Here is a 9,161-nt window from a genome sequence, read left to right as displayed (position 1 = left end):
ACAAGAGAAAACTGAAACTTGCCTTTGGCTTTCAGTCCCAAACTGTGGGTTCTTGCAGGCCACATTTTGACTGGGGAAGAGAACTAGGGAGCTGAGAGCCATTGTCTGTGCTTGCTGTGAGTTTGATTTGTATTTCAGACCTCTTACCCTAAATTTCCCTCTAAAACCTGGGACCAGCACAACCTCCTTGCCATGTATCCAGCCTACCAGCTCTTCTTGCAGTGCTATCTCCCCTTTTCATTTGTTAGTGCTTTCACATCCCTTTCTGCTGCTTTACCAAATCTCTGTGTAGAGTGTGGTAAGACTTGCAGTACTGTCACAACTGTGCCAGTTTTGGTACCAACTCTGAGTAATGAAGAACAAACAAGGGATGAAAGTCAGCAGTGTGAATATCAGACCAAATGTGCCTCCACGGGAAGAGATGGATTATCTTTAATAAGTGCTGCTTGTGAAGCATCTCTGTTGACAACAGAAATCCTGCAACATGAGATGGAATCCAACATGATAAGAGCTGAGTCTTCCTTGCACAGTGCCACTGAGCTGTACAATGCAAAGCCTTGTTTGAAGAAGGTAAGACTGCCTCTACTAAGCAGCTCATTTCTAGGCTTTCAGGGTCACCAACCTTCACAGGCTTTGGGCAGCATTTGTTTTAGGTACTGAGGAGCTCTTTTTATCTAACAAAGACATGACTGACTGTTTTTTTCTACTGATCCGGAGCTTCCTAGAGCTCCTCAGCTGATAGCCTGTGAAATATCTAATAAGCCCTGCAAGACAAAAGAGGTGTGTTGTATTTTCTGAACATGAGGGTTCTTCCTAACAGCCGTGTGGGGAGTATGATCACAGTCTAGTCATTTCCTCCATACTTCAGTACAGTTCTGGGGAGGTCTCTGGAGCAAAGAGAGTTTCCACTAGTTAATTCAGGTGATTAAATGATTGCCAGTGTGTTTTGGATGTATTTGATAGGGAAAATCTGATGGCATAAAACTTAGGAAAGATTATGAAAAAAATTCTTGTTGCAAAAAAAATTGCTTAGTAGGAAAAATAAATCTTTATTAGGAAGAATGTCTTCTCTGAAAGAGCAGTGAGGCACTGGCACAGGCTGCCCAGGGGGGTGATGGAGTCACTGTCCCTGGAGGTGTTTAAGAACCATGAAAATGTGGCACTGAGGGACATGGTCAGTGGGCATGGCGGAAGTGGGTTGGTGGATAGACTTTCTGGTCTTGGTAGTCTTTTCCAACCTGAATGACTCTGTGATTCTATGATTCTATCTGAGCATCAGGGTAACCCTGCAATCCTCAGCTGTGCAAGGTGAATCCAGTTTTTGTTCTTCCCTATTTGTAAAAATCAAAGACAAATTAGAGTGGAGTGAGCATATTTTGTGTTAAAATCAGAGGGACTGCCCATGACTTTTAGGGACATTTTCCAAATATGATCACAGATGGTCACCTGTGCTTCTAGCAGCAAACTGTGTAAGGAATTCTCCCTTTTTCTTCCATGAGCTGGTTTCATTAGCAAGAAAGCAGTCAGCAGTGGTGGCATTAAAGAGATCAGCATTAGACCTCTGAGTAGAGATGAAAGGGAAGACACAGCCGCTGGTTTTCTGCAGTATCAGCCAAGCAGCTCTGCACCAGTTATACTTATTTCAATGTCTGCAAGACTTTCTTCTTATGCAGAAGGGATTAATACTTCTTATTGTCAAAAAAGAGATGCGTCTTCAGGAAGAGTCACAGACAACATCAAACACCTTAGCAGGGGTTTCAGAAGAAAAAAAATATTGTAAAATTGAAAAATTCCTAAGGAAAGTATTTATATCATCAGGCCCCCCACACAAACGTGCAGCAGCTATCTGCTGCACAGATGATATATCAGTTGTGAGAGCAGATATCTGGGGTTTACAAGTTCTTTGAAAAGTGGACTGGTGTAAAGCAACTGGGACACAAGGTTGTAGCTTGTCTGTGATCCTTTGTTTCACTGAAGACCTGCTGAGTTTTTGCTTTCAGCCAGCTTCCCATAAAGATAAGGATTAAAATTAAGAACTTTGACGGTTTCTTTTATCAGAGAAGATTGGAGTGTTATGTCCAGTGCTCCCACATGGCGAATGAAACCATTAAGCTAAAACACAATGCACTCTAGCAGTAAACAAACAAACAAACAAACAAACACACCACTATCAAACCATAAAGACATTTTGGTCCACAAAAGGGAATATGTTTTGGCATTTTGCACTCAGTCGGAGGTGCCTTTCCAGTGGGACTTCCCACTTACACCACTCAGGAATGGTATCGCCTTGTGAAGGAGCCAGGGCAGTGCTGCCTCGGGCCAGTGGGGAATCCAAAATGCCCATTGGACTCAGAGATCAGAGGAAAATGGCTTTCAGCCCCTTTAACTGTGAGGAGAAAGGGAATGTGTGCAGTTGTGTATGGTATGAACAGATATCCCTCAAGCTGATCTGATAAAGATAGAATATTCTGGCTATTTGTCCCCACAGGACAAGTCCTTTGTACCCTCAGAGGAAAAGCAAGGTTCCGGGCTTTCTTCTTTGTTTTGTATATTTCATTTCTGTTTGTTTGTTTGTTTCCTTCATAACTTCTATACTGCATAAAGGTAAACACTTTGCACGACCCAGGTGGTAATTTTACAGTCAGTTTTACTAAGGACAGAATTTTCCTTTGAAAATACAACTCAAATTTTATCTTCAGAAGATGTCAAGAACTGTAGCATGGTACACACAGCATTTTCCCTTTATATCACCACCTGGGAGTAAGGTACTGGGTGCCCTGGTGCAGGAAGCACAGAGAGAGATCAGTTTCCTGCAGTATCCTGTCCTGAGACTCAAGGTGAAAAAAGAGCAAGGACTCCAGGCTGCTATTGCAGGCAGTAACTGGGGGAATCAGTTGGCAAGGCACAGACAATTCTTCTGGCTCACACCTTTCAGCTGTCATTAGAACAAAATCCTAAATCAATATTATTGGTCCCAAGAGAGGTTTAGTGGAGCTAAATTAACATAACCTTATAAATGACAGGCTTTCCCATCCATCTCAGTCACTAGCAAGAAACTGTTGTTGCTCTACAGCAGCAGTTCACAGGCGCAGCCCCTGTGTTTCAGATGGTCCTAAATGACCCGAACCAAAAACCCTGGTCTTTGCTTGCCAGCAAACTCCGCAGACTTTGTACATCTCTTTATGTCTATAGAAAGGACAAAACATACAAGATTCTAAAACTCTTTCCACTCTGTCATGGGAACTTAGAATCATACAATCCTTATGGTTGGAAAAGACCTCTATGATCATCTAGTCCGGCCATTCACCTCCCACCAACATTGCCCACAAACCCATGTCCCTCAGCACTGCATCTACCCTTCCCTTAAACCACTTCCCTGCACAGCCCAGTCAGAACCAGCGCTCTACTGGGGAGAAGGTTAATTCACTTCAAAGGCAATAGGCAATGCTGTGCTCTAAAGTGAAAATCAGCCAATCTTTTAGAAATGGAAATAGTAAACAATTATTTTTGCATCCTGACACACAGAGGAATGAGTATTTTTCTCTAAAATCTCATACAAGTTGGAAAAGGAGAGGCTTAGCCAAACATTTTGTTTTCAGCAAACCAGACTGATGAGCGATTTTTTTTTAAATGTCAGAGATGGAAAAGTACTGGTATGTAAAAACGGTCTTAACTGCAGGCAGATGAGATGATCAGATCCTACTTGAAGAATTCAGTATATCCTTTCACTTTCTTTTTTTTTCACTCTGTCAAATTCCATAATCCGGTATTTTGTCAATTTATTGATATTCAAGCTAAGGAGATTGCCACAGCAGCTCAATGTACTGGGGAGAAGCATGCACTCAGTGGCTGGGCAAATGCGGAGTGCAAACCCTGAGCCTCCCTCCAGAGTCTGCTCCTGCTCCCAGCAAGGGTTCTGAGAAAGCTATTGGTGACACAGACAAACAGCAAATAGATGTTACTCAGTTCCCTACAGATGCATTACACACATACACAATCCCCACAGGCTGGAATTTTCGTGCACATAAGGCTTCTGCTCCCCTTGCGGAAGGATGTCTGCTACATGGACCACAGCCACTCTGGCTTCCTGCAGGGTGCCCTGGGCATTGCAGCAGCAAATACGTGGGAGTCAGTGGGGAGTTCAAACAAAATGCAGGGGTGAAGAGCAAGCTGAGGAAGGTGTTTTCCTCATTTTGTTTCTCCTCATCAGGAGAAACAGAGCTCTTTGCTTTCTCTAGAAGATTATTTATGGAAAGGGCTGGATGAGAAATTGAGAACAGGAGGACTTCAAGTTTGGGAAAAAACATGGATTTAGATATGACCTAGTTTTCTATGCTAGGAAACGCTCTTTATTAGCTATTTGTTGCTCTCACTTTTTAGTATGCATCATAGATATCTCGTTAATTTTGAACTATACCCCTCATGAAAAAAAGGCCATTTGTATGTACACAGAGCTTCTCAGACTTGGAGGTCTCAGGTGTTTTCATTATCTTTCTAAATATCTCAAGGTCATGGGGATATGATGAATAAGTGAGACTAAACTGCTTCTTATTGTTCATGGTAGTTTGCAGAATGCACAGCAATTTTCTCTATTGGAGATGGACCATTGTGTCTTGTAACAGTAAAATTAAAGATAGCACACAGAATGAAAGAAAGATGTATTTCTCCTGTATTGTCAGGGAGGTGATTTTACAATAACAATCAGCTTGCTGGAAGTCCCATAATGGCTCTGATCTGTGGACTCACTTCTATGTTTTCCCATCTTTCTGATTGTTTTGCAGGTGGGGGGGGGGAGGTTGATTTAATTTTCTTAGTTTAGGGGTTTTATTATGTTTACAGGGCAGAGAACTGGGACTGAGAACGTCTCCCTTACCTGTCTTCTGTCACTGCCTTGTGTCTTCCACAACGAGTCCTTCCACACAGTGTCTCCATCCTTGAACAGAGAAGGGCTAAGCTATGGAATGTGACAAAAACTCTGATTTCTTTGGTCTGCCAGGACAAATCATCAGAAAAAAACTCCAGTACTTTGCCACTCACACACCTCCAGGTTTTGGAGTGTGGTCTCCCTCCCCAAAGTATCTGTCCTCTGAGCACTTCTGCTGAGACGTATTCAGGAACAAGACCTCATTAAGTGTTGTCAGACAGAGATGTGAGCTTTGACTTTATGAGAAGGCTAGGATAAGCATCCTTTACCCTCTGGAAGCACATACCAACTCAGCAGGTGTAGGAGGGCTTCCCAGGGGAAGGTGCATGGCAGTATGGACACACAGGCAGGAGCAGAAATGGGCAGAGGCTGACAGCTGTAGCCCAGGGTAGGTATGGAATGTGGTAAGGATGTGACATTGTCAAGCCAATGCTCTGATCCCTCAGAGGCTGGTCCCTCAAAATGCCATCCTTCTCTCATCTCAACACCCTCTAAACTGCTTTAAGAATCTTCCTGGACCTACTGAAACACAGAATATCCAAAGTTGGATCATCAAGTCCAACTTCTAGAGGGGATCCATTGAGTCCAACTGTAGAAGGCAGAAGGAGCTGAGGACTGGCATGGACCTTTGGGACAAAAGTGGCCACGGTAGATTTTTCCACATCTTTGCTTTAAAAACTGATTTAGTATGTGCAGTGACAAGATACTTAAAAAGATCTTTAAAAGTTTCACAAAGGAACACAGATCCTAGATGGAAGAAAAATGAAACACCGTTACAAAGCAAAGAACATAGTTAATAAATGGGTCCAAAGAAATGAGCCTTGAATGACTGCATGCCGCCTTTTGGGTGGAAAGATGGTGGCTGGCTCATTGTTAAAACAGCCCATATTTTTTGTGGGAAGTAACCATGCAGAGTAGTAACACTAATGCAAATAGAAATTCTCTCCAGAAATGACTTCTGAGAACGCCAAGAGTATTAAAATAGTTGCTTGCTCTCTCCAAATAGACACCACTGAGATAATGAAGAACTGACAAATTGGTGTAATTCCAGCAATGAGCCTGTAACTTTCTTCTGCAGTCATATTGTTGATTTACTGGGTGAGAAGAAGAAGAAAAAACAACACAACAGGCAGCTCTAACACAGCAAGGCAAGTAGGGCTGGATTTTTGCTGTCCAAAAGAACAGTTTACAAAGCCAGTCTGGAACAAGTCAAGGCAGCCACCCAGATGGAGCTTCCCTTGGGTGAGGCTGCTGTGCAGCAGTGGGCCATAACCCCTGCAGCTCACCCGTCCTTGTGCAGGATGGTGGGAGACTCACCTGTGCCAGGTGTGTTCTGATGGAGTCACTCAGGCAGTGGGTGCAGGAGCTGCAGCAGCGAGTCAGCAGACTGCGCTGTATTAGAGAGGGGAAACAAGAAATAGAATGATACTTGGGCTGGTGAAAGGAGAAATATTAAGACCTTGTGGCAGGGACCTCCAAAGACTGCCAGACAAAGGGCATCAACAGCAAACAGAGAACACCTTGGGGAAGGAGGCATCGTGGTCTCTGGTACTTTGTGGCAACAGGATGATTCTTCCCCGTTTGTCCAAATGTACCATCAAGTAACAAATACAAAGCCTTGGGCAGTGGATGAAGTCAATAAGCAGGATTCACTGTGATAAACACACCAGCTGTGTGTGCTAACAGCCATAAAACAAAGCATCCAGGGTGAGGACTTTGCTAGGAGGCACCAGTAGCTGTGATTTTCTGGGTCAACTGTGCTAAAAGCAGGGTCTGGGATGGGCTTGCAGTGCAGAACAATTCCTGAGCCTCTCCTGGAAGCTGACAATGAATAGAGCTAAGCTTTTTTTTGTAGCAGACACGGTATGGGCTCAGGGTAAACTGACCTATATAACACCCAGCTATTACTTTGCAATAGGACTTTGGGGCTTTTTGTTTGAATAAGCTTTCCTCTGTATTATATTAACAACTTTGTGATCAAGTATTGCATCTGAATTATTTCATTTCATGCCTGTCTTCCTCTTCATATTAATAGTATTTTATGCATTTAAATTTCAGGGTAAGCTAAACAAAAGGCATTGTAGCACAAGCACATCTAACAGACTCGTTTGTCAGTGCCACTTAAGGGGATGCTATCTCTGCTGAGTCAGAAACCTGCCCATTGATTTATGACCACCTGCTGGTTGGAGGAAGCTTTTCTTGGGCCACAGCACTTAAGGCCTAAAGAGGTTTTTCAGATCACCTACAGTGGCTGTCCATATATTACCATGTGTTCAGGCTGTTCCCTTGAGACCCTGAGCTGTTTTTGGCTATAAGGAGAGCTCCCAGAAACTGATCCACTTGGGACAAGTGATCCTACATTCATTGGAATTTGAAGCTCAGAGCTGTTGGTTCTAGCTGTGTCTCTCTATTGGACCAATATTGCTCTGGGCCTGGTGTGTCTTTTATTCCATAGGGTAGTGCTGTGCAGATGAAAAATAACAGTCAGGTAACTCATTGGCCATTTTAGTAAATGATTCTTATAAAATGAGATAAGGCTGATAGGCAGTCTGTTGGGCAGACTTGCATGCACATGCAGTGTGTGCAGTGGCTCAAGTGGGACCTTACAGGGTTGCTTCCTGGGTTATGAGCATCAGGTGGTGTCTCAAAAGAGTCAAAGCTTGTCATAGGGCTTAAGGCTTAATTTGTATGTTAATAATATGACTGACATTGGTATTGTTCTGTTCAGTTGAGAATAAATTAACTTTTGAGCACAAATAACTAATGATGATTTTTGGCAGAGTTTAAACATCCAAGTGTTGATTGCTGCAGCTATCCTGGGCTTCAAGTTACTCAATGACCCGATATTCTCGAGTAAACGCAGAGGAATCTTGAGAATTGAAAAGAGAAGTACTTACTAGGATAAGAAAGCCAGGCTTTGGAGGTTTTAGTCTGGGAGGAGATGGCTGAAATATTCTTGATTACTGTATATTCTGGAGGTTGGAGGCAGCCCTGCTAGGACACTGCGAGTGGCACAAGGAAGACAGCTGTGGGTGGGATGTGTTTTCCAGTTTGTTGTTATCTGGAAGAGGAGGGCAGGGGATAGCGTTTGAGTTCTTGAAGTCTTACAGTGTTAATAGAGGTCTGCAACAAAAGTCAGCAAGATGGCTTTGCCGTTTATTAGACTCAGCTGTGCTGTGCCTGCTACCAGAGCTTTCTACTCAGAGCCAAGCAAAAACATTTCCTTCCAAGGTTATCTGCAACATGTTGCCAGGTTTTCAGGCTGATGGTACTAGGATGTTAGGACTCCAAGCGCATAAAAGTGTAAGCGTGGTTTAAGACAGGTCAGAGAGAAACGTCATTAACTACGATCATAGTGAGAGGATGCCCTGGCAGCATTTTTCCCTCTACTCCTCTGTTCTCTGCCAAGGGATTGCGCAGACCCTGCTTGATAAAGATTCAAAGAGGTAAAGAAAAATTCATGCTTATGTTAACACAGCCAAGTGTGCATTCTTTGAGGGAACGGGCTCTAGGTTACCATGTATGTGTTAAGAAAGCCAAGTGCCTATGCCTGAGAGAGATGGACTCCTTTCAACTGCCACCATTATTTTACCACTGCAATGACAACTGCAGTTCATTGTTCAAAGAAAATGTCCAGTTAACTTAGTGCAGCCCAGCACGTCTTCTGATCTTTGGTAGAAAAGGAAGAACCAGAAAACGCCATCAAAAGGTACCTCTGCTCTGAGGTATTTCTGGGAACAAGAGACTCACTTTTCAGGGAAGGCAGATGCCCAGCTTGGTAAAATTAGGAACATTTCTTTAAGATTTAAGTTTCCTTTCTCATCAAAGACCAATTCTGCAGTTATTCACTTTAAAGATACCAGTTTGCTGTAATAGCGGTGGACTTGAGCCAGGTGCAAATATCTAACCCCTGCTCAGGTGTTTTATTGTCTCTAATATAGAGCCTGTTGATTTATAGGAGCACAGCTAGAAGGAGACCAGCTCTTAACGAGGTGCCTTAAAGCTGAGTTACTTAGCAGGGCCACATGAATTGTGAGTGCACAGCTTCCAGGAAATTAAAAGCAAGTGAATAGGTAAGAATTTTGTGCTGAACTCTCAGGCATAGGTATTTTTACTCAGTTGTGTGGGAATAAGTGATTTCATATCTCTTCTGTCACATTATGGCTGAACACTGTAAACAGTACTAATGAGGATCTCTGTTGTTTTGTAGTACCTGTAATAAATCTCCTCCAAGTAA

The 9,161-nt window shown here is 43.1% G+C and overlaps 1 long non-coding RNA gene across 1 annotated transcript; it reads right to left on the bottom strand.

Annotated features, from left to right (window-relative positions):
* Window positions 1–2,215: 2,215 nt before the first annotated feature.
* Window positions 2,216–7,980, bottom strand: LOC104909523. The gene is made up of 4 exons (XR_792381.2): window positions 7,822–7,980; window positions 6,242–6,316; window positions 4,874–4,933; window positions 2,216–2,935 (listed from the first exon to the last, which is right to left on the bottom strand). It is a non-coding gene; the product is annotated as an uncharacterized LOC104909523 (long non-coding RNA).
* Between the last annotated feature and the right edge of the window lie 1,181 nt (window positions 7,981–9,161).

The sequence above is a fragment of the Meleagris gallopavo genome, chromosome 2, assembly GCF_000146605.3.
Source record: "Meleagris gallopavo isolate NT-WF06-2002-E0010 breed Aviagen turkey brand Nicholas breeding stock chromosome 2, Turkey_5.1, whole genome shotgun sequence".
Taxonomy (NCBI): Eukaryota; Metazoa; Chordata; class Aves; order Galliformes; family Phasianidae; genus Meleagris; species Meleagris gallopavo.
Note: the sequence above shows the minus strand (reverse complement) of the source record. Positions and strands in the feature narration are given on the sequence as shown.